The following is a 20,695-nucleotide window of genomic DNA, read 5'->3' as shown; positions in this document are numbered from 1 at the left end:
GACCACAGAAAACTAAATGCAGGAGGTCTTTTCTTTTATGATCCTTAATTTCTTAAACTATAAAATAAGAGGCTTGGTCAAGAATATGTCTAGTGTCTTCCAAATCTAATATCCAATTATGTTTTGATTTGAAGACTGCAATGATTAATTAATCAAATATATGCTCAGTGTCACTATCAACTGCCTGGATTAAGCCTGCTAGATTCTGTCCTACAAGACAGCTCAGCTTCCGCTGGTGGAGAAGATAACTTACTGTCTAACAAGTGAGGAAGACTGGCTAGCTTCATCTATGGAGAGAGGTTTATCAGAAGAATTCAAGAGCAGCTTTCTCAGAAGACTCAAGCTATGAAGTTCTAGGTAAGATGTGTTAGCTCCTGAGGGGTAATATGAAGGTAATATGGCTCAGGAAAACTTGAGAAATTCTACAGGTCATGGATCTGGAGAACAGAACTGGCCAAGGCAGTTCCATATTTGTCAAACAACTGTAGAGTTAACAAAGCATTTTCACAAACGTTACTGCTTTCGATCCCCAACACAGTGCTTAGAATTGTGATTTCTGTTTTCCAGATGAGGAAACTAAAATTTAAGGAGGTTCAGTAAATAGTTAAATTAATTTTGGAAAAGAAAATAAAGAACAGCTCCTGACATCAGAAAGCTGGCCTGGCACTCACATCTAGGTCATGTTATTCTCTTATTGGACAAAAACAATCTCAGAGAATATTAAATTCAGACAAGGTTATTCTGAGACCATAATAAAATAAGACAAATCAAGGTCACTTCATAATTTTGTCTAAACATAGACAAAAACAAGGCCACCATGCCACCCACAAATTATCAAACTGTGGGTAAAATGAGTGACTTTTACTTCTTTACCAGTCATAGATTTATCCTTATTCTCACTGTAGATGAGATGAAGATAAGACTCTTCCCCACTTGTTATAGCATCCAATCTAGAGAAAATCTTTATTTCCTTAGACCCTGTCTCACATCATGCAACCAAGGCCCAAAGACTGTAATAGGCTCTTTCTAACACCCTATTACTGCAATGTCCTGTGGTTCCTCATGGTGTGCATTCTCCCTTGCTGCAAAGAGTAATAAGCCCAACATGTTTAACTGTAGTATGCTCCTGATGGTCTTTGGCTGGAGGATATTGAGAATTTCCATAAGGTTAAATGGATTGCCATGGAAAGACACACAGTAAGGGCTAGGCTTGTGGTACCTAGCCCCCCATTCTTTCCAGGGCACGATACTACTGAACAGGGCTGACCTTTACCACCACCATAGGGGAGAGGCCCAGAGAGTATAGTGGATGCCACCAGGAGATAGTTGTAAGGCACAGGGATTTGAGGAGAATGAATCACCTTAATAATTTCTACTTGAGTCTCTGCTTCAATTTTTCAAATCCCTTTCAAATCTAACTTTAAAAAACATTTTTTTTACATATACTTATTTTTGATAGGGAGAGACAGAGCACAAGTGGGGGAGGGGCAGAGAGAGAAGGAGACACAGAATCTGAAGCAGGCTCCAGGCTCCGAGCTGTCAGCACAGAGCCCGACATGGGGCTTGAACCACAAACTGCGAGGTCATGACCTGAGCTGAAGTTGGATGCTTAACCAACTGGGCCACCCAGGTGCCCCAAATCTAACTTTTTTATTTGAGCCTTACATTACTCTGGTGAGGAAGGTAGGATTAGTATTACTGTGCTATTTGGTAGGTGAGATAGGAAATGATCATCCTTGGCTGGTTTGGGGAGAGTCCCTTTCCTTATCTATCATATTACTCCTACAAGTCCATGCATGGAGGACATGCATAACATTCTTTTTGGCCATAGTCAAATACTGTGATAACCACAAAATTAGAGGATGGGGAGGATTTTATCTAAAATGGGCATGAAGTTTTAATATAATAATAATGTAAGCAAATAGTGATGAAGCTCTGATAAAATTTGGTGTGCTCCTGGGCCTCATTAAGCAGTGGATGGGGCTCAGTTGTGGAAGGTAAGTAGTTTCGACAGAGCATAAAGACAGTATTTTTCTCAGGTCTGGGAACCACATTTTAGAGGATCAGTGGGTACTTGTAGCACATTCAGAAGAGGCTAGTGATTATGAAGAGTGGCTCTGAAACCAGGTCATAGAACAGTTGAGAGAATGAGGGCAGGAGCAGTTAGCCTGGAGAATAGGTCACATGGTGGAGACATGATAGCTTCCTTGAGACATGGGAAAGGCCATCACATGGAAGAGAAAATAGATTCACCATGTTACTTTGGAGGCAGAATTAGGACTAGTGGGTGGAATTTATAAGAAGCCAGCTTTGGCTAAATATAGGAATTGTCTTTTTAACATGAAGAGATGTCCAACAATGTAGATGTCAGAAAGCTTATTATTCTTAAGGGAATTTAAGTACAGCCTGGAGGACATTTTGTCAAGGACACTTGAGAACAGAACCTGTACTAGGTGGAAGTTTGTATTCCATGACACCTGTGGCTATTCCATCTCCACCATGTCCATCTGGGTTGTTCCAGGCAGTGTGTTAGATTCTAGGTGGGAGTGAGGGTCAGGTAGGGGATTCAAGGATTAATAAGATGCAGTCACTTTCTATCTTTTTTTATTTGATCATTTGCTAATTTAATTAGCTCTTTGGTCAGGTATCATCTCCCTATCAGATCCATTTGATAAAAATGTGTTGCACACTTATGTTTTCCAGGCTCTGTGGATACCTTGCTGTATAAAATAGACATGAATCCTCTTCTTATAGATTTCCATAAAGATCCCAAACTTGAGGGCAGGAGCTATATCATAGTCTAATTTTTACCTCCCTAAGAGCATCAGTGAAATGGCATATTAATATGGCTGCATATGTAAGAATAAATTAGAATTCAGGACAATTGTCTAAGCCCAGATACCTTCTGCTGAATCACTTGCCTCTATTATGTTATCTCAAGAGTTTTAAAGGAAAAACTACTTCCGGAACCCTTTGAAGTCAGTTTCCACTAGAGATGGGAGATGGTAATCCAATTTCAATTCTAAATGTGAGCTGTGCTGTAGCTCAGAGATTCTTTTCAAGAAGTAGTTCTCCAAAGATTTTACTCTAGAGACGAGGAATAAAGGGAACGGTCTTCAGACCTCTTTACCAATATTTCAATTCAGTTCAGTTCAATTCAATTCACTTCTTAATGGGAGCCTTTAAGGCACTGTGTTAAGTACTCCAGAGAATTCAGAAACAAGTAAGACCTAGCCCCCAGTCTTAAGAGCTTACTGTCTAGTTTGGAGCCCACAGATAAATGTAAATTCAAAGTAAAATATCTAAATGCCTTAGGGGAGAAATAAAGAGATACATTATAGCAGTTTTTGCGTCAAAGAAGGAAATGATAATTTCACAGGAATTTTGATGTATATGTAAATTTTTATGGTAATTGTTGGGGGTAGGATCTTCCAAGAAGAGAGGTGAGCTTGAGAAAGCAAAAGAGATAGGAATTTGTGGGACAACTCTGGAAAAGTCAAGATATCTGTAACTGGGTGGTTGAGTAGATAGTGGTAGGGGCAAAGATAGAAGATAGGGCCACAGAAGACAGAGGCTCAGATGCCTAGACCAAGGGTTTATTTTAAGTTCAGTAGGTAATAGAGAATCATGGAAGGCTTTCAACCAGAGAAGAGGAATAATAAGAACCATACCATAGAAAAGGTACATTTGGCAGTTTTAAATGGATTGGAAATAAGAGTGATAGGGCAGGTGTCTGTGAGGTAGAGATTACCCAAACAAAAGGGTGAACCAAAAATAAAAAGAAGAGGATGAATCTGAGATGCTAGAGTGGGAGAATCTATAAGGCATTAGCTTTGGAATAAATGTAGCTGGGAAAGGAAAGGGGGAGTAGGAAGGAAGTTAAAAAAAAAAACCTAGGTTAAGGAAAAATAGAAATGCCTGGGGCTTAGACACCAGTTTTGACTTCAGGCTGAGAGTTTGATTGGTAGTCGGAAACCAGCGTCCAAAGCTTGGGATAGGAGGTGGAGTTTGCATCAGGGGTTTACAAGTCATATGGGTAGAAGCCAATGTTATATGAAAAGATGTAACCATCAAGGGACTGAGGGTAAGGATCCTCAACTGTGTTTAAGGAAGAAGAGGAGGGAGTGAAAAAAAACCCACAGAGAATGAAGTTTGTGATGAAGAAGTCACCACTGACGAGACCACATAATTCAGAGGTTACATTTCAAGAAAGCTGGGTTGGTGGTCAATAGATCAAATAGTGTCAGAGGTCAAGGAGGACTAGTAATAAGCAATAGCTTTGAGGTTTGGCAATTACAGATGTTTTGGAAACCTTTAGAAAGTAGCATCAGCTCATGGTAGAAGAAAGAGTCATATTTCAGGAGGTTGTTTGAGCAGTGGAAGCAGTGATGGAAGCCACATTTAAAAGAGGTTAAGGAGGTAATGGAACATTCTGAGAGAATAGCATGGGCAACAACATGTTTTACTGAGACAGAGATATAAGAACCTATCTTTAGAAAGAAGTAGGTAGAAAGTGAGAGGCTAGAGGTATAAGCAAGAAAAAAGAACCAAATACTAGTTGTAAATGTCTCTTATTGAACTGACAGTCAGAAATCATGGACCATAGCTCTAGAGGTTGCCATTCCCATTCTGCTTATACTCCTGCCTCAAAGCCATGCTGTGGCTCCCATAGTCATCTCCTCTTTGCCCCCACCCTGTGCCCACCCACCTACTACCATCAAGAACCATCTTTAAATGCCCCACTTGGCAGAGATCTCTCTCTTCTCTGAATCTCTGTTATATCAACTAAAACCAACCAGCTTAGCCTGAAATGACTTTCTTTACTGAATGGGTTTGTCTTTCTAACTAGACTTGTGAGGGGCAAGAACAGGTTTCATACTTCCCTTGATTCTTAGTAACTCCTACCAGAATTTGAGTACACAATGGGTGCAATAATATCTTAAAGTCACAGAATTAAGTTGAGAAAGTCCAACTACATTATTTTCCTGATGCAAAAATTGAAGTCTGAAGAGGCTTTTATGACATAGTTTACTCATTCCATCATTTGTCAAACACTTGCTAAGCATTTATATGTGGCAGACACTGTGCAAGATGCTCAGGACTTTAGGAGACAAAGAGATTCACAATTTAACCTGGAAAAGAGACATGTAAACAGCTCAGAAAAGTATAAATTATACAAAGTAAAATAGTGGTTTGCACAAGTTGGAACAGGAGGAGGGGCTGTTAATTAAATCTGAGAAATGAGGTCAAGTCCAGAAAAAAAGTGTCGGGGAGGAGGAGCTATTTGCCCTGTGCCTTAAAGAAATATTGAGAACTTACAGCTTGTTAATGTCCATGCCAGCGTGTAGCCCAAATCTCCCAAATCCACACTGTTACTCTTCCAACTTGGGCATTGGTTAATTGCCTAATTGAGTAATTGAATGCTTGGTCTCTTGCCACAGCTTCCCACCCTGCCCTGGCCAGCAGGGATGTAGACTTGACTGGTGCTTGTTAGATATTTGGGTGACAGAAGGTGCCATGCCTCAAGACAAGCCTCTAGGGAAGGGAAGGAGCACAATGGAAGTGGTGAGGCTGCCTAAGATTGGCAGGAGGACAGGGAGAGAAGGGAAGAGGTTAAGAAAATGTGGTTGCAGATTACTCACAGAGCCTGCACGGCATCTGAGCCTCCCAATCTTCTGTCCTACAGCCCTAGAAGTTGGTTCTCTAGGTTAGAAGTCCAGATTATCAAAGAGAGTTCAACCAAGAGAGAGAATGTAGGGGAGGGAAAGCTAGAGACAATTCCATGTAGACGGCTGCATTTTATAGCAGCAACAGCCCAATCAGCAGGAGAGACATGTATTGACATCTCATGGAGAGCTGAGACTGGGAGTCTGTTGCTGTCTTGTGACCTCGATCCTACTACTAACAGCACAGGAAGCCTGGGAGCCTCCATACATTTTTGGGCTTTTGACTCCTAATCCTTAATGTAAGACTGAACAGTTCCTGAGATCCCTTCCAACCCTAGTGGTCTCCAGATTTCTAATTGGAACCCCAAGAAGACAGCAGCTTGTCAATTTCTCTTCTCACCTCAAGAGGAGTCAGAAAATATTTGGCTCTGGCTTTTTAGCATGGGAAGTGGTGGCCCACAGACATCACAGTCGAGATATTAATAGATTATTCCAAATGTTATATTTGCATAGATGCACCACTCATTATGCAGATTGCCAATTATGAACTATTTGTTCTTTCTTCCAGGGGAGAAGTTGTTTATTTGCAAAGTGCAGGAGGGTGACTTTGGGCAGCATGGTGACAGAACCTTAGCCAGGAGATTTTTGTGAGGCTCCCTGAGATGATCTGCACTTTGACACCAGCTGAAGGTCACCAGTGAGTGCTGGGCAGTGAGGTGATGAGAAATGATGAGAAAGAAACCAGTGGAAGATTTTTAAGAGAAGGACTGAAATCAAAAGGTCTTGATACAATAGTGATCAGATGTTTAATGGGAAAGAGAAATTATTTTGCTGTAAATTAGGCACAAACTAAAATGTGCTCAGTCCTTTAGAGCCACAGCATTTCTTCTGGCTGAACCATGCAATGATCAGGTCCTTTCCTTGTAATGCAAAAAAACCCCACCAACTGGGGTGCTTGGGTGGCTCAGGCAGTTAAGCCTTCCACTCTTGATTTCCGTTCAGGCCATGATCTTTTGGTCATGAGATCAGGCCTGTGTTGGGCTCTGAGTTAGGTGTGGAGTCTGCTTAAGGTTCTTACCTCTCCCTCTCCTTCTGCCCCTCCCCTGTTTGCATGTGTGTGCATTCTCTTTCTCTCTCAAAATAAATAAACTTAAAAAAAAAAAACAGCTTCAATAGACACCTGCCACTTACTGAGCATGAATATGTAGGGGCACTGTTTTAAGTCCTTTACTTGGGTTATCTCATTTAACCTCATAGCTCTTAGGAGGCACTGAACTTTGGGGAATTTACATATGCCTCATGCTGAACTTAATATTTGATCTTAGGCTGTCTGATCCCAGAGCCAGTGCACTTACTGGCTACAGTACATACTACTCTTCCTCAGACTCTTATTGCTTTGACCATAGGCCATTTTTCTTGGGGCCATATATAAACACAAGACTGGCTTCTGAGGGCAGGCAGAAACAGGAGCATCTGATATAATGCCCCCAACTGTCCTCTATTAGACTCCAGTTTTCCGCATAAGGCTTTAAATCTGAGAGTTGCTGAAGTTGGCTCCAGAGGGAGTGTGAGGGTGATTAATGAGTTTTTAAGAGGGGAAATGAGTGAGGGATATAGGAGAGGCTAAGAGGGTGTCTGAGACAATGGCTGCCATTAATGCTGGAAGGGATAAAAGCAGAGACTCTTGCAAGAAGAAAGAAGCTTGGAAGTCACCTTGTCTAATGTCATACACAATGCAGGAACCAGAGAGCCCTGAGCTGAACAATATAAATGTATGAAGATGCTGGGAAATGCTGCTGTCTCTTCATAAGAGATCAGGATGAGCAGAAATCAGTAAGTTTCCATGGATGGCATGTGTATGTGCCCAGACCTGGGCAAGATGTCACAGGACATACACAGAAATGAGCCCTGTTGTGGGATGAGCTGGCTTAATTGGGTTTCAAGACTTTTACAAAATGACATAAACTCCACAAGATAGTCTACAAATGACACCAGTGTGGTATAGAGCTGTGCTGTCTAATTTGGTAGCCACTGGCCACAGGTGTCTATTGAGCATTTAAAACGTGAATAGTCCAAATTGTGCTGTAAATTTAAACTACATACTGGATTTTGAAGACATAGTATGAAAAAAATGTAAAGCATATATTTTCTCTTGCTTATATGTTGAAATGATAATATTGTGTATATATTAGATTCAATAAATATTATTAAAATTAATTTTACCTTTTTCTTTTCTTTTTAAAATGTGGTAGCTGGAAAATTTGAAATGATACAGGTGGCTTCCATTATATTTCTATTGGATAGTGCTGGTCTAGATTAGCTCCTGGCTACCTAAGGTATAGTTAACTCATGGACCATTTGCATGGGCATCATCTGTGAGCTTGCTAGAAACACAGGCCCTGAAGTTTAAGAAGCACTAGATAACACCAGTGTTCAATGTCTCCTTTGCGGGCTGTTCTCCTAGTCTGCACACTTAAACAATGCCAGGACTAATAGTAATTACCTGAATGACCAAGAACAAGGTCTGTTCTTAGTCCACATCTTAGATTTTCTCATCTAAGACAAAAAGGAGCTGCCCTTAGGGTCATTTTCAGCCCTATCTAGTGTGCTCTGACTCTATGATTATACTGTAGAAATTTTGTTATCTGGTAGAAAAAGTTAATTGTTCATAACAATTAATTTTTGAATCTCTAGTTCACAGTCAAGGTCTTATCTAAGAAAGTAATACCTTTCTACTTCTTTTCAAGAATATTTAACTCTAGACCAGATAACCTAGTCCCATGTTCTTCTGAAAACTTTATTCCAGCATTCATACTCATGAATAAATTTACTTGGAAAGTAAGCAGTGGAGGGTTTAGTATTTGGAATATATGCACTGAATAATGAAAATGGTCAGACATAATGCCATTACTTACAACTGCTTTTTGAACATCTTCTCTGGCTAGATCTGCAAAATGGGCATTCATCAGTTCCTCCTCAATAGACAAACAAAAAAATTCCTCCTCAATAAGCAAACATTAAGTAGAAAAGCACAGGGGTGAACAGCAGAGTATTTCAAATCAGAAGGACTGAATTTTATAACCAGGCTCTGCCCATATGTGTAATTACAGATAAGTATTTTTACCTGGCTAAGCCTCAGTTCATTTCTCTGCAAAAAGGATAAAATAATGTCACTGTTTATTCACTAAATAGATTATATAGGGACTAAACTAGTTTAGCATGGTGTTGGGATCAATAAATATTATTAATGTTACTAGATGAGACTAACACAGAGTGGGGCTAGGTATTATGTGGGTGAAAAAGTCTTAGGAGAGGGTCTTAATTGTAGTTGAACACCACACTGGGGTGGAATTTGAAATGGTCTTTGAAGTATAATAAAGTTTGGAGAGATGGAAGAGAAAAGGATGGGATCCTAGATAGAAGAAACTCCTGACCTATGGAGCATGAAAGAACTAAGCATGTTTGAGTCATCTAATTTGGTGAATATAAGGGTATAAGGGGAATTATGGTGGAAAAGGGAGGTTGGGTCCTTGGTTGTGGAAACTGAGGTAGAAGAGATTTCAGGGCTACAGGATTAAATTTTTTGATTAACATTGAGAAAATGTGTGTCTACACTACCAAACCATGATGCAGAGCCTCTTTACCTTTGGGGTGTTGTTTGCTTTTGCTACAACAGATTATTCCATCAGACCCATCTCTCTGGCCTGTCTTCCCCCAACCAAGCCATTGGCAATCGGATCTTGCTCCCATGCTGACATTTCCCTGAGACTCATTTCATGTTATTTCTTCACGGGGGCATCTGGGCTGACAATGCAAAGAGACTTTTCCCACATAATTGAAAGGAATTTCTGATTATGCGCGGGGATGTCAGCCATGATGAAGTCTTGGACTGTTTCCAATTCCAGCTGCTTCTGATGACAGTGTTCCAGTCCCCCTTTCTCTCCCCCTCCCTGGCATTCTCCTTGTGAACTTTTTGCTCCCTTCTGGGAGTGATTTCTCAAGATAATATGCTATTTCCAAGCTTTCCTTTCTCCAGCCAGATCGATGGGTCCTGCATGAAGTGTACTCTTTTGGGGGGTCCAGGTCAGAAGCACTGCTATTGCACAGACCTGCACAAATTTCATCAGTAGTTACCCTGTCATTTCCATATCTGGAACCCTGTGCCTGACAGGAAAAGGTTGAGTGAACACACATATATTTTGGGTCTTTCTTTAGAGAAGTTCTTTTGAATATGCAGAACAAAGTGAGGGCTGCATTTATCTCTGACCTTTTCCGGCTCTTTTCTTGCATCTGTTAAGGGAAAAGCAGGCCTCTGAGCTCACCAGTCTCCTCTCCCACGGAGCAGATGATAGAGTTGCCTGGATTCACTTCCTCACCAGCCTTCATTGCTCAGGCCTGCCTGAATCTTTCTCTGTGGCTGATTTTCCTGCAGGTTTCTGGGGGATCCCAGAAAAAAAGGAAACAGTGTCCTTGGGGAGTAGTTGAGGTAGCAGCTAAACATCCAGGACTTTGGGTTCTCACTGTGTGTTCAAACTTTAAATCTCTTTTCCACGAAACAGTTAACCCCATTGTTATCTTCTATGTGTCTCCTAGCACAGGATGTGAGGAAAGAATGTGTATCAAGAAGAGGGAAGGGAAAGTTGGAGAAAGCATCAGGTCCTTCCCCCAGTGCCAATCAGAGATGATGCCTTGGCCTGGAGTGAACAGTTCTTGGTCCATGGTGTCATTGCTGATCTGGTGCAATCCAGGGGTGACTCTGGGGGCAGAAATCTACCAATATAAGCTTTTGCCATTTCTTACAACTTCTCTGGGAAACAGTTAATAACATAGTAGAAAGAACTGGACTTGTTATCAGGAGTCTTGCATTTAGTTCTGGCTAGGACTTTTAGAAGGTATATACACTAAACTGTGGGCTTCACAAAAAGTCACTGCGTCTGCTTCCCAACGTGTCTCAGATTTGGCACTGTGCCTGGTGTATAACAGGTGTTTAATAATGAAAATATGATCTGGAGCAAGTTGATATATTAAATATGTTATATATGTGTGTAACACACACACATACATACTCACAGAGTACTTTTATGTTAAAAGAGATTAAATAAAAGCACTATGAACAATGCCCCAAAACAATGTTCCTAGCATAAAACATACATACATATAAATCTTAGCTTATCCTCCACTGGAACACTGTCCTTCAGCCAACCCAACTATATTTAAAATACCCATCTTGGATCCCTGAATCCTGAGATTTCACCATTAAGTGTATGATATTTCTTTTTATTAGCCTTACATTTTCCTATGACCACCTTTAAAATGAAAATGTACTTGTGTTGGGCATCACATTAAATTCTATATGTGAACTAGTTTGAAAAATTACTTCCTAAAATAGACAGAAAAGACCAACTATCCTTTGGGGGTTTTGTTTTTGTTGTTACTGTTTTAATTTTTTTTAATGTTTATTCATTTTTTGAGAGATACAGAGCATGAGTGGGGGAGGGGGAGAGAGAGTGAGAGGGAGAGAGGGAGACACAGAATCTAAAGCAGGCTCCCAGCTATGAGCTGTCAGCACAGAGCCCGACACGGGGCTCAAACCCATGAAGTGTAAGATTAAGACCTGAGCTGAAGTCAGGCACTTAACTGACTGAGCCACCAAGGCACCCCAGCCAGTTCTCCTTTCGTTTAGCTTCAAAGAGGAGTGGGTAGGTAGAAGGATACTAGATGAGAAAGCTGGAAACCGAGTCTTCATCAGAGATTGAATTACCCCCATCTTTCTGGTCCAGGTGATCAGGCCCAATTTATTTTTATATGGTAGGGGAAACAAAGAGAGGATGTATAGAGGGGATACCCTCTGAAAAGATGAGCAGTGACAGTATTTATTTGTTTTTTCCCATGTTGACTAAGACTAATACAAAATAATTACTTTTACCTAACAGAGAATCTTAGCCTCTCCAGAAGAGCTGGTTGCAGTCACTCATTCAGGAACCCCCATTACAACATCCCAAGTTGTTGCTTGGATTTTTCTTGGCTGAAGATAGCTCCTGAGTCTTAAGGCTTCCCATTCTACTGTTGAATGACCAAAAATTTTAGGAAAGATTTAATTTAGTTGTATGTTTAAGATCTTTGGTATTTACTGGCTATTAACATCATTTGAAACCCTTCAATGTCCAATAGGACCAATTTCTCTTTGGTGTGAGAGAAGTAAGGGGTTAAGCCAAATCAAAGCAGAGTTACGAGGAATCTGAGATTTGTCTTAAGCCCCTTCCACTTGCTCATTATATCTCTCTTGTCCACACGGCCTTTCCTTTATGCTGTCAACACTGGAGGCCAAAAACCTTTCTGGGTTTGACATTTGCACAGTTTCACTAATTGTTAAATGGAAATAAACCTGACTTCCCAAATGCTTAACAAGGGAAACATTATAAAGTCATATGCCTAATGTGATGGGTCTTTCCTTAAACCTTGCCATTGAAGCAGTCATCAACTCTACCCACATCTCAGTCTCTGACTCCTAGGAATTTATACCCAGGGAAAAACTAACAATGAATCCCAGAGACCGAGGTTTCTTAGCTCTTGGTAAGCAAAGATATGGCTGTTATTTTAAGTCTTTTTTTCCCTCCCACACTGCCACCCTCAACTTATGCCTCTTCTATATATTCTAATGTCATGAAATTCAACTGCAACAAACCAAAGTATACATTCAAAGGAAATGAATAACCATATGCATAAGGATGTCACTCTTTTGGGAGAACTTGCTCTTTAGCACTGTTCATAAGACCTTTATTCAGGTAAAGGGACAGCATCAGAATATGTCTCTCCATGTCTCCCTGGTTAAATCTGCTTGAAGGATGTATCTGTTGTTCCTGACCTCCGTGTCCCCATAGTAGGATTGAGGAATGAGTGTGTACAGAGCACCAGAGGACATGAAGGGTCACAGGAACCCAGATGTTTCTGATCCAAGGTGTCAGCCAGTGAGCCTAACATTTGCCTTTCATTAATCAAAAAGAGGATTAAATCTTCAGTGTCTCTTTTTCCAGATAAAGAGGTGCCACTTTGTTCTGATTACAATTCCTCAACTTAGGAGCCAGAAGTAGGCTGAGCCAAGATTGCCTCGGAGAGCAGGGTAAGTAGGGGCCCTGGGAAAGGAGAAAGCTGATGAACCAGTGCAACATCAATAAAAAGCTCTGATCTGTAGCATTTGCTGATTTCCATGGTGTAAATACTTCCATCATGACCAATTTCAAGCTACCAACATGAAGTTACTGAAATTGGAATTGGAGAAAGATGAGCACAGTTGGCTTGGTGTGAGCCAGCTCCAGCATACCAATGGGAGAGTGACCTTTGTGAGGTCACAAGGTCACTAAAATGTCAAACCACAGGATGGCATGATGTTCCAGCATACTTGCTCACTGTTAAAGCAATTTGCTATTTAAAATTGAAAGGTGTTCTCCAAAGGCAAGGGAATTAAAAGCAAAAATGAACTGTTGGGACCTCATCAAGATAAGAAGCTTCTGCACTGCAAAGGAAATAATCAACAAAACTAAAAGGCAACCAAAGGAATGGGAAAAGATATTTGCAAATGACATATCATATAAAGGGCTAGTATCCAAAATCTATAAAGAACTTACCAAACTCCACACCTGAAAAACAAATAATCCAGTGAAGAAATGGGCAGAAGACATGAATAGACACTTTTCCAAAGAAGACATCCAGATGGCCAACAGACACATGAAACGATGCTCAATGTCGCTCATCACCAGGAAAATACAAATCAAAGCCACACTGAGATACCACCTCACACCGGTCAGAGTGGCTAAAATGAACAAATCAGGAAACTATAGATGCTGGCAGGGATGTGGAGAAATGGGAACCCTCTTGCACTGTTGGTGGTATTGCAAACTGGTGCAGCTGCTCTGGAAAACAGTGTGGAGGTTCCTCAAAAAGTTAAAAATAGAACTACCCTATGACCCAGCAATGGCACTGCTAGGAATTTACCCACAGGATACAGGAGTGCTGATGCATAGGGGCACATGTACCCCTATGTTTACAGCAATGCTTTCAACAATAGTCAAATTATGGAAAGAGCCTAACTGTCCATCAACTGATGAATGGATAAAGAAGATGTGGTTTATATATACAATGGAATACTACTTGGCAATGAAAGAATAAAATCATGCCATTTGCAGCAACGTGGATGGAACTGGATTATGCTAAGTGAAGTCAGTCAGTCAGAGAAAGATATCATATGTTTTCACTCATATGTGGATTTTGAGAAACTTAACAGAAGACCATGGGGGAAGGGAAGGGGAAAAATAGTTACAGAGAGGGAGGGAGGCAAACCATAAGAGACTCGTAAATACAGAGAAAAAACTGAGGGTCGATGGGGGTGGGGGAGAGGGGAAAGTGGGTGATGGGCATTGAGGAGGGTACTTGTTGGGATGAGCACTGGGTGTTGTATGTAAGCCAATTTGACAATAAATTATATTTAAAAAAATAAAATGAGAAGATGTTAATTCCTATGTATGAATGTATGTATGTATGTATGTATTCATTCATTCATTGTTAAGAAAGACTGCCACATGCAGCGCCTCATTTGGATGTGTCTGGAGTCTTGGAAGCTTGACTGCCCTATGTTTTCCTATAAATGGACCTTGAGAGCTTGTTTGGAGATTCTAGCAGGAGAGCACAGCTACTCATGTGTTCTTGACCAAAGACTGATTCTTCTCCACCAGGGAAGACTGTACTCCACTGAGCATGCAGCTTTGGGAGGGGTACACTTGGAGTGGAAAGAGAAGAAGGGGACACCTGTCTAGCCAGTCACATCAGCCAAATGAACCCTGGTGATCAATGGCGTGACAGATTCCACAGCCAGATAATCCCTCACATCCAAAGATGGTAATTCTTCAAGTGCAGTTTCTTTTTGCTCTTGTGTATACCAGATTCAGCTGGTTTCTGAGAACCCAAAAACCAAGGAGAAGGATATATTGAGGCAAGTGGCCCCATTCTTTCCATAATGTAGAAGAAACCTTACTTCATTTTACATTTGTGAAATCTTGGTAATTTCCCTCAAACACATAGGGCACCATCTCACTGTGAGACCTTGGTCAAGTCATGTCTCTTTTCTGGGTTCTTGTTTTTGCATCTGCAAAATGAGGCATCTGGGTTACAAAATCTCCCAAGTCCCTCATAGTTTTAACATTCAGTTTTAACAATACTGAAAATCTCAGAGCTACAAATCCACAATATAAAACACAAGTGAAAATTTCCAGTCAAAGAAACACCTTTTTCTGTTTACATGCTGCTGGATAACTGGTTCCCTGCCCCTTACCCAAATGGAGCTGTGATTCTGACAGATTTCTTTCCACACTCCTCTTGCAGGGCCTCAGCACGCCCTGGTATTTGAAAGGATACCAGCAAGTACCAGCCTTTGTCCTTAAGCTGCTTTCCCACTGGCCCAGTATTTGGCCTGACATCCTACCTTTATATATAAACTCTGTTCCATTCTGAAGTGCATAGACCACTCTGATGAAGCAGATGGAATCCATCAGTCACCATAAATGCTTTTGTATCCATAAATATTCTACCAGATACCAGCTGAGCCAATTCTCCCAATGATGAGAGACACGCACCAGGTATGTGTGGAGAGGGGTAAACAGGATACAGAGTCAGTCTCAGGTCTTGGGGAGGTGGAGATATGTCCCAGGCAGAAAGCTGCAGCTAGTTCCCCTGGGCAGCCAGAGGACAGCCAGTGGGTGGTGGGAGAGGGGAAGGCACTAAAGGAATAAAAAGGACTCCAAAAACGAAGGTAGAAAGTGAGAGACAATTCTCTGGCTCACACTTTGCTGAGAACCACTTTGCATATTTCTAGTTTTGCTATAGATGGTAGTGGTGACAGAGGGGTCCTCGGCATGAACTATGCTAGTGCCTTTGTCTCTGTGATTGTCAAGAGTGACTTCCAGACCTGGTAGCACCTGGGTGGACAGATCTGAGTCTGACTTCATCACAACCTTTCCTGCAGCTGATCTAGCTGCACACACTTAGGAGACCGAAGGGGAGGAGAACAAATGTGGAGAGAAGCCAAGAAAGAGGCCGCTGGGTCAAGTGGGGGGCTAAGTCCAGAAAGGGCAATGTGATTGAGGTGACTGCTACGGCTAGTGAGCACAGGGGGCAGACCAGTGGGGCTGGCGAAGCCTGGCTGAGGTGCTGGGTTCAGACTACTGACTGGGGAGGCAGCTGTGCTCTGTTTTCCCCTCTGGGGCACTCTGCTTCATGGTAAGTCCTTTGGAAAGGAAACACTAAAACATATAGTTATACTCACTCTACCCTTGCTGGTGAAATTTTCTAATTACAAAACGTAGTTTACTGAAGTTCATTGAAGTTATTTTTTTGGTTCCTTTGCTTGGGTGTACGTGCTTAGTCTGTTTATGGGATAATCCAGCCCAGTTGCAGCTCTACATTGGCTAAGCGTACAGCTTATGTGTTCTGAGCACACAAGAGAGAGTCCATTCATAGTCCTAGAAAAACAATTAAAAGCTACAATAGTAATAATAGTAATAGTAATAGTAGTAGTAGCTAACAGATACAGTGGTTATTATAAGCCGGGTGGGAGAGCTGTGACTTGAACCCAGTCCTTCTGGCTCTAGAGTGTGTGATGACCTCCACCAAAAGACAGATGTCTCCTTCTCATCGAGAATGTAATCCAAGTGAGACCAGGGGAAGAATACCGATGTAGGGAGCTATAGGTGACCTGGGATCTGTGACACTGGGCACAATACTGTTTCTAATCCTCAATGCCTTCTGTAAATAATCAGAGTAGCAAAGAAGACTATTAAGACCAAGACATCTCACTGTTATGCATCCTGCTTTGCATTTGGTGATCCTCACGCTCCACAAGGGAATGTACACTGTTTTCTACACAAAGAAAGAAGTACCTGGGGCACCTGGGTGGCTCAGTTGGTTAAGTGTCCGACTTCGGCTCAGGTCGTGATCTCATGGTTGGTGAGACTGAGCCTTAAGTTGGGCTCTGTGCTGACAGCATGGAACCTGCTTGGGATTCTCTCTCTTCCTCTTTCTGATTCTCTCTCTTTCTCTCTCTCTCAAAATAAACAACCATTAAAAAAAGGAGTACGTGTAATGACCACTTTCTAGGCAAGATTACTAAGATTACACTAGAAGAATGGATCTCACAAGGCCATAAAGCTAGAAAAAGGCAGAATTGGGACCTGCCTCAGAATTTCTAACTGTAAATCTGGGTCACTGGAAGAAAGAAGAGGTTTTGTACAGTGTTGCTCTGAGCCAGGGGGCCTTGGAAGTCTCTGTACCCTGCTAGGGCTGCTGGGGCTCGAGTGGAAGGTCAGAGGACAACGGGAAAGAGGGTGCTCTTGACTTATTTACCTGTCTGCAATTTCATTTGAAGATGTTATGGCTTGAAAAAGCTTGTCATTCACCCTGTTCCAGGTCTTTCACCCTTCACATCTGGGGCTACAACAGGGCTTCTGACCACTGTCCCCAAGAGCAAAGATGTGAGGAGAGAATGGCACTTTAGTTCTCCATAAAAGCTAGTGAGGCCCTGTGAGTGAATTCCTATTCAGGAGACCACACATTCCCACTCCTGGAAAAACGACTTGGGACAACATTGATAATAAAAATGAACAAAACATGTCATGCTTGCTAGGTGCCAAGCACTATTCTAAAATTGTGTGTTGCCTAATCTATGTTGCTTATAAAAACCTGCAGTTCTTGTTTACAATGAGAGACCATCGACCCCTTTCCAGAAGAAAACTGTTTCCTCTCTTATTGTAATTGCTCTGTTGAAATACATGTGCTCCCATTCCATATATGTATGGATATATATACCTTTCCAGACATTCACACACCCATATATAACACAGGTACTCATTCATTTATATTTACATTCTTGTAAAAATTAATTCTTCTTTTAATTTGTCCATATTTAGTATTTCCATTATTACAGAAGGGCTACCTTATTGCTTTTATCTGACTTTGAACTTGGCAATGACTGAAATAAGTAAGTCGACCAACCATGGGTAAGAGCCTTTAAGCATAGTGTAGGGAAATTTTGATTTTAGGAATTTGGAGACCTGAATTTCAGACTCAACTTTGGTTAGTTATGTACCTGGTTCAAGTGATGTTTATTAATTATCTCCTAAGCATATGGGATTGTGGGGAATACCATAAGTACATGATACAGTCATGGGGGCACATAGAAGATAACGGGACATAGCAGGGTACAGGGAAGATGAAGGGACATGGGGGGTACAGGGAAGCCCAGGGATACAGGTGACCCAGGGAAGATAAAGGGACATGGGGGTACAGGGAAGATAAAGGGACATGAGAGGGGCACAGGGAAGATAAAGGGACATGGGGGTACAGGAAAGATAAAGGGACATGGGGGGCAAAGGGAAGATAAAGGGACACGAGGGGGGCACAGGGAAGATAAAGGGACATGAGAGGGGCACAGGGAAGATAAAGGGGATAGAGGGTTTGGAGGAATGTGAAGGGGGTAGGGAGAGTATAAGGTGAAGACTGGGGAAGGCACTGGAATTTGCAATGAGTCTGGAAGGATAGAAACAGATACTTATTTGTACAAGCCTCTTTTGGCAAGTGAGGGGAATGAATTTTAATGGGGAGGAAGGTGGCCTGGTGAGGCAACAAGAGCCTGGGGTGAGGGGAGCATGCTGAAGCCCCTTCTCTGCTCCCACTCTTTCTTCTCATCTGTTAAAGGAGCAGTGAGAACTGAGTAGGTGACTCCCCAGGGCCCCAGCCCAGACGTGACACCCCAGGAGGTGGTTCATGCCCATTCCTAGCTCTCCCAATAGCCCGGTCCCTCCCGTCAGTGCCACATGGCAAGGACCCAACTGGTGCTTTTGTCTTAATCCATGGCGTTCCAGAATCAACCTCTTCGTTTCTCCATCTCCCACTTCTAAGCACAGCCTCATTGATATTCTGCAAACTTTCCTGGCCCCCTTCTTGTCTAATTCTGTGAGAAGACATTTCAATGAGTCTGAGCTGGGACAATTTAGAGCTGAGACTCGGATCTCTATTCACAGCCAGGGTGCGTTCTCACCAGATTTGAGTCAGGAGGCTAAGCTTTTTAGATCCCCCAACGGCATTGTCTCCAAGTTTTCTCGGGGCCAGGCTGCCAAGTTCATGCGAGGTGCTGATCTCCCTGCTTTCACAGACCTACTTATTAGCAGCTCTCTTTCTTTCTTTTTCTTTTCTTTTTTTTCCCCCTTCCAGGCCCATAGATACAATTATTAGAAATTCCTGGTTTTGTGCCCATATTGAAAGAAGGCCTGAATGGGTATGCTAAGGACCCGAAAGTGAGCCACTCTCCCTAACTCCAGCTTATGCGGTTAATTAGATTTGGATGGTTTCAGAGGAGCAGCTGGAGTTTTCAGAAAATGGGAACCATAAAAAGGGACTATTCAAGGTATTTTGGAGGGGCCTTATAAAACAATACAGCTGTGAAATGGGGTTTGGGAAATACAACGCTCTTGATTTGGGGGGAGGTTTCAGAGGAGAGGGGCGGGCAAGGGGTGACAGGAATGGGTGTGAGCAGGCAGAGAAATGCCAGGCCAGGGCAGATTCCGTTCACATGGACGCTGTTAAGCTGGTGCCACACAGTTCTGGTCCCCATAGCAGCCCTGTCCCTAGTTCGGGGGAACAGCTCCAGCACATGCCAGAGTCAGGTCGACTGGAGAAGATGGGAGTTAAATATTGGCCTTGGAGTACGAGGCTACTCTCATTTGGCTGAAACTATGAAGTTTTTCAGAAAACACAGTTTCTGCAATGCTGGCTTTGTACTCTGCAGGCAGCATGGGTGACAATCCCCCGGCTGTGTCTGACTGTAGGAGAACTGTGCTCTCCCTACTTTGGATTGAATACAGCCTAACCTGGAAGTGCCTAATGCCTGAACCTCTGTGAGAGCCCTGGGTGCTTGCAGTGTGATATTTTGAACTTGTTGAGTATGCAAACACCCTAAGGCAGGAGTCTCCAAAGCCACAGTCTGACAGTGTGACTGGGCCTTCATCTTGCCTGTCCAGAATTCACAGTGGGTTTCTTCATCTCTAAGACCAAGAAGAGTCTGGACGCTCTCGCATTCAGTTATTCACTTGTGATAATGCAGAGCCTTTATGAGAAGGTGTGGAAGGGGGCAGGGTGCAAGAGGGCCTGGGGAGCCTGCAGCTGAACAGGAGGAAAGGCAACTTTCCAGAGTTCCACCTGTAGGAGGAGGGAAGTTCATAGCCAAGTTCCTCATGCAAATTCTACTGCTCGGTGGTCAGCGATCTAAGCATTTCTGGGGTCTGTAGTCAGGAGTGCCCCCGGGGCAAAGGTGGGCATGAACAATGGCATTTTGTTCCATGGAGCAGTAATTAGGAAACTTTATGGAACCTAGTTTTTTCTTTTCTTTTCTTTTCTTTTTTTCTAACTACCGGAAGACTTTCTCCAGACCAAATTCTACCTACAACCCCAGACTATGAAACTGGGAGAAGCAGAACAGCCCTGGTTAAGGGGGAGGGAGCTTGCGTGTTCTCACTCTTCAGATGACCTCTTGGGCGCAGGCACAGAGCACTTGGGCCCCCTTGTTGCTTGGAGCCTCTGCATTCTGCAAAGCAGCCTTCTGCCAAACCCAGACATTTTAACCTGTCCCATATGTTTTTTATATTAGGGTCTGTCTGTGGGTCTGCCCCTTTCCTCCATTCCCGATTCAGATGGAGTCAATGTGTGACAGACTGTCTGGTTGTGTAGGTGGGAGCTCTGTGGGACCAAAACATGGTTATTAATATCAGTGTGTCCATGGGCTGTCAAGCCCTGGAGAGAATCATGGTTTCAAAGAATAGCTCACTCATTCCTTTAGCAAAAGACCACCTTCTTATACCAAAAACACTGTACTGTGTCCTGCTGCTACTGGGGTGAATGAGACACAGTTCCTTCTGTTAAGGGGTTTGTACTCTAATAAGGGTGAAAACCACACACACAATGACTACAGTCCAGGACCACTTCATCAG

Source organism: Prionailurus viverrinus, chromosome D3 (genome assembly GCF_022837055.1).
Source record: "Prionailurus viverrinus isolate Anna chromosome D3, UM_Priviv_1.0, whole genome shotgun sequence".
NCBI classification, from domain to species: Eukaryota; Metazoa; Chordata; class Mammalia; order Carnivora; family Felidae; genus Prionailurus; species Prionailurus viverrinus.
The sequence above is the reverse complement of the archived record's forward strand: the minus strand, read 5'-3'. Positions refer to the sequence as shown.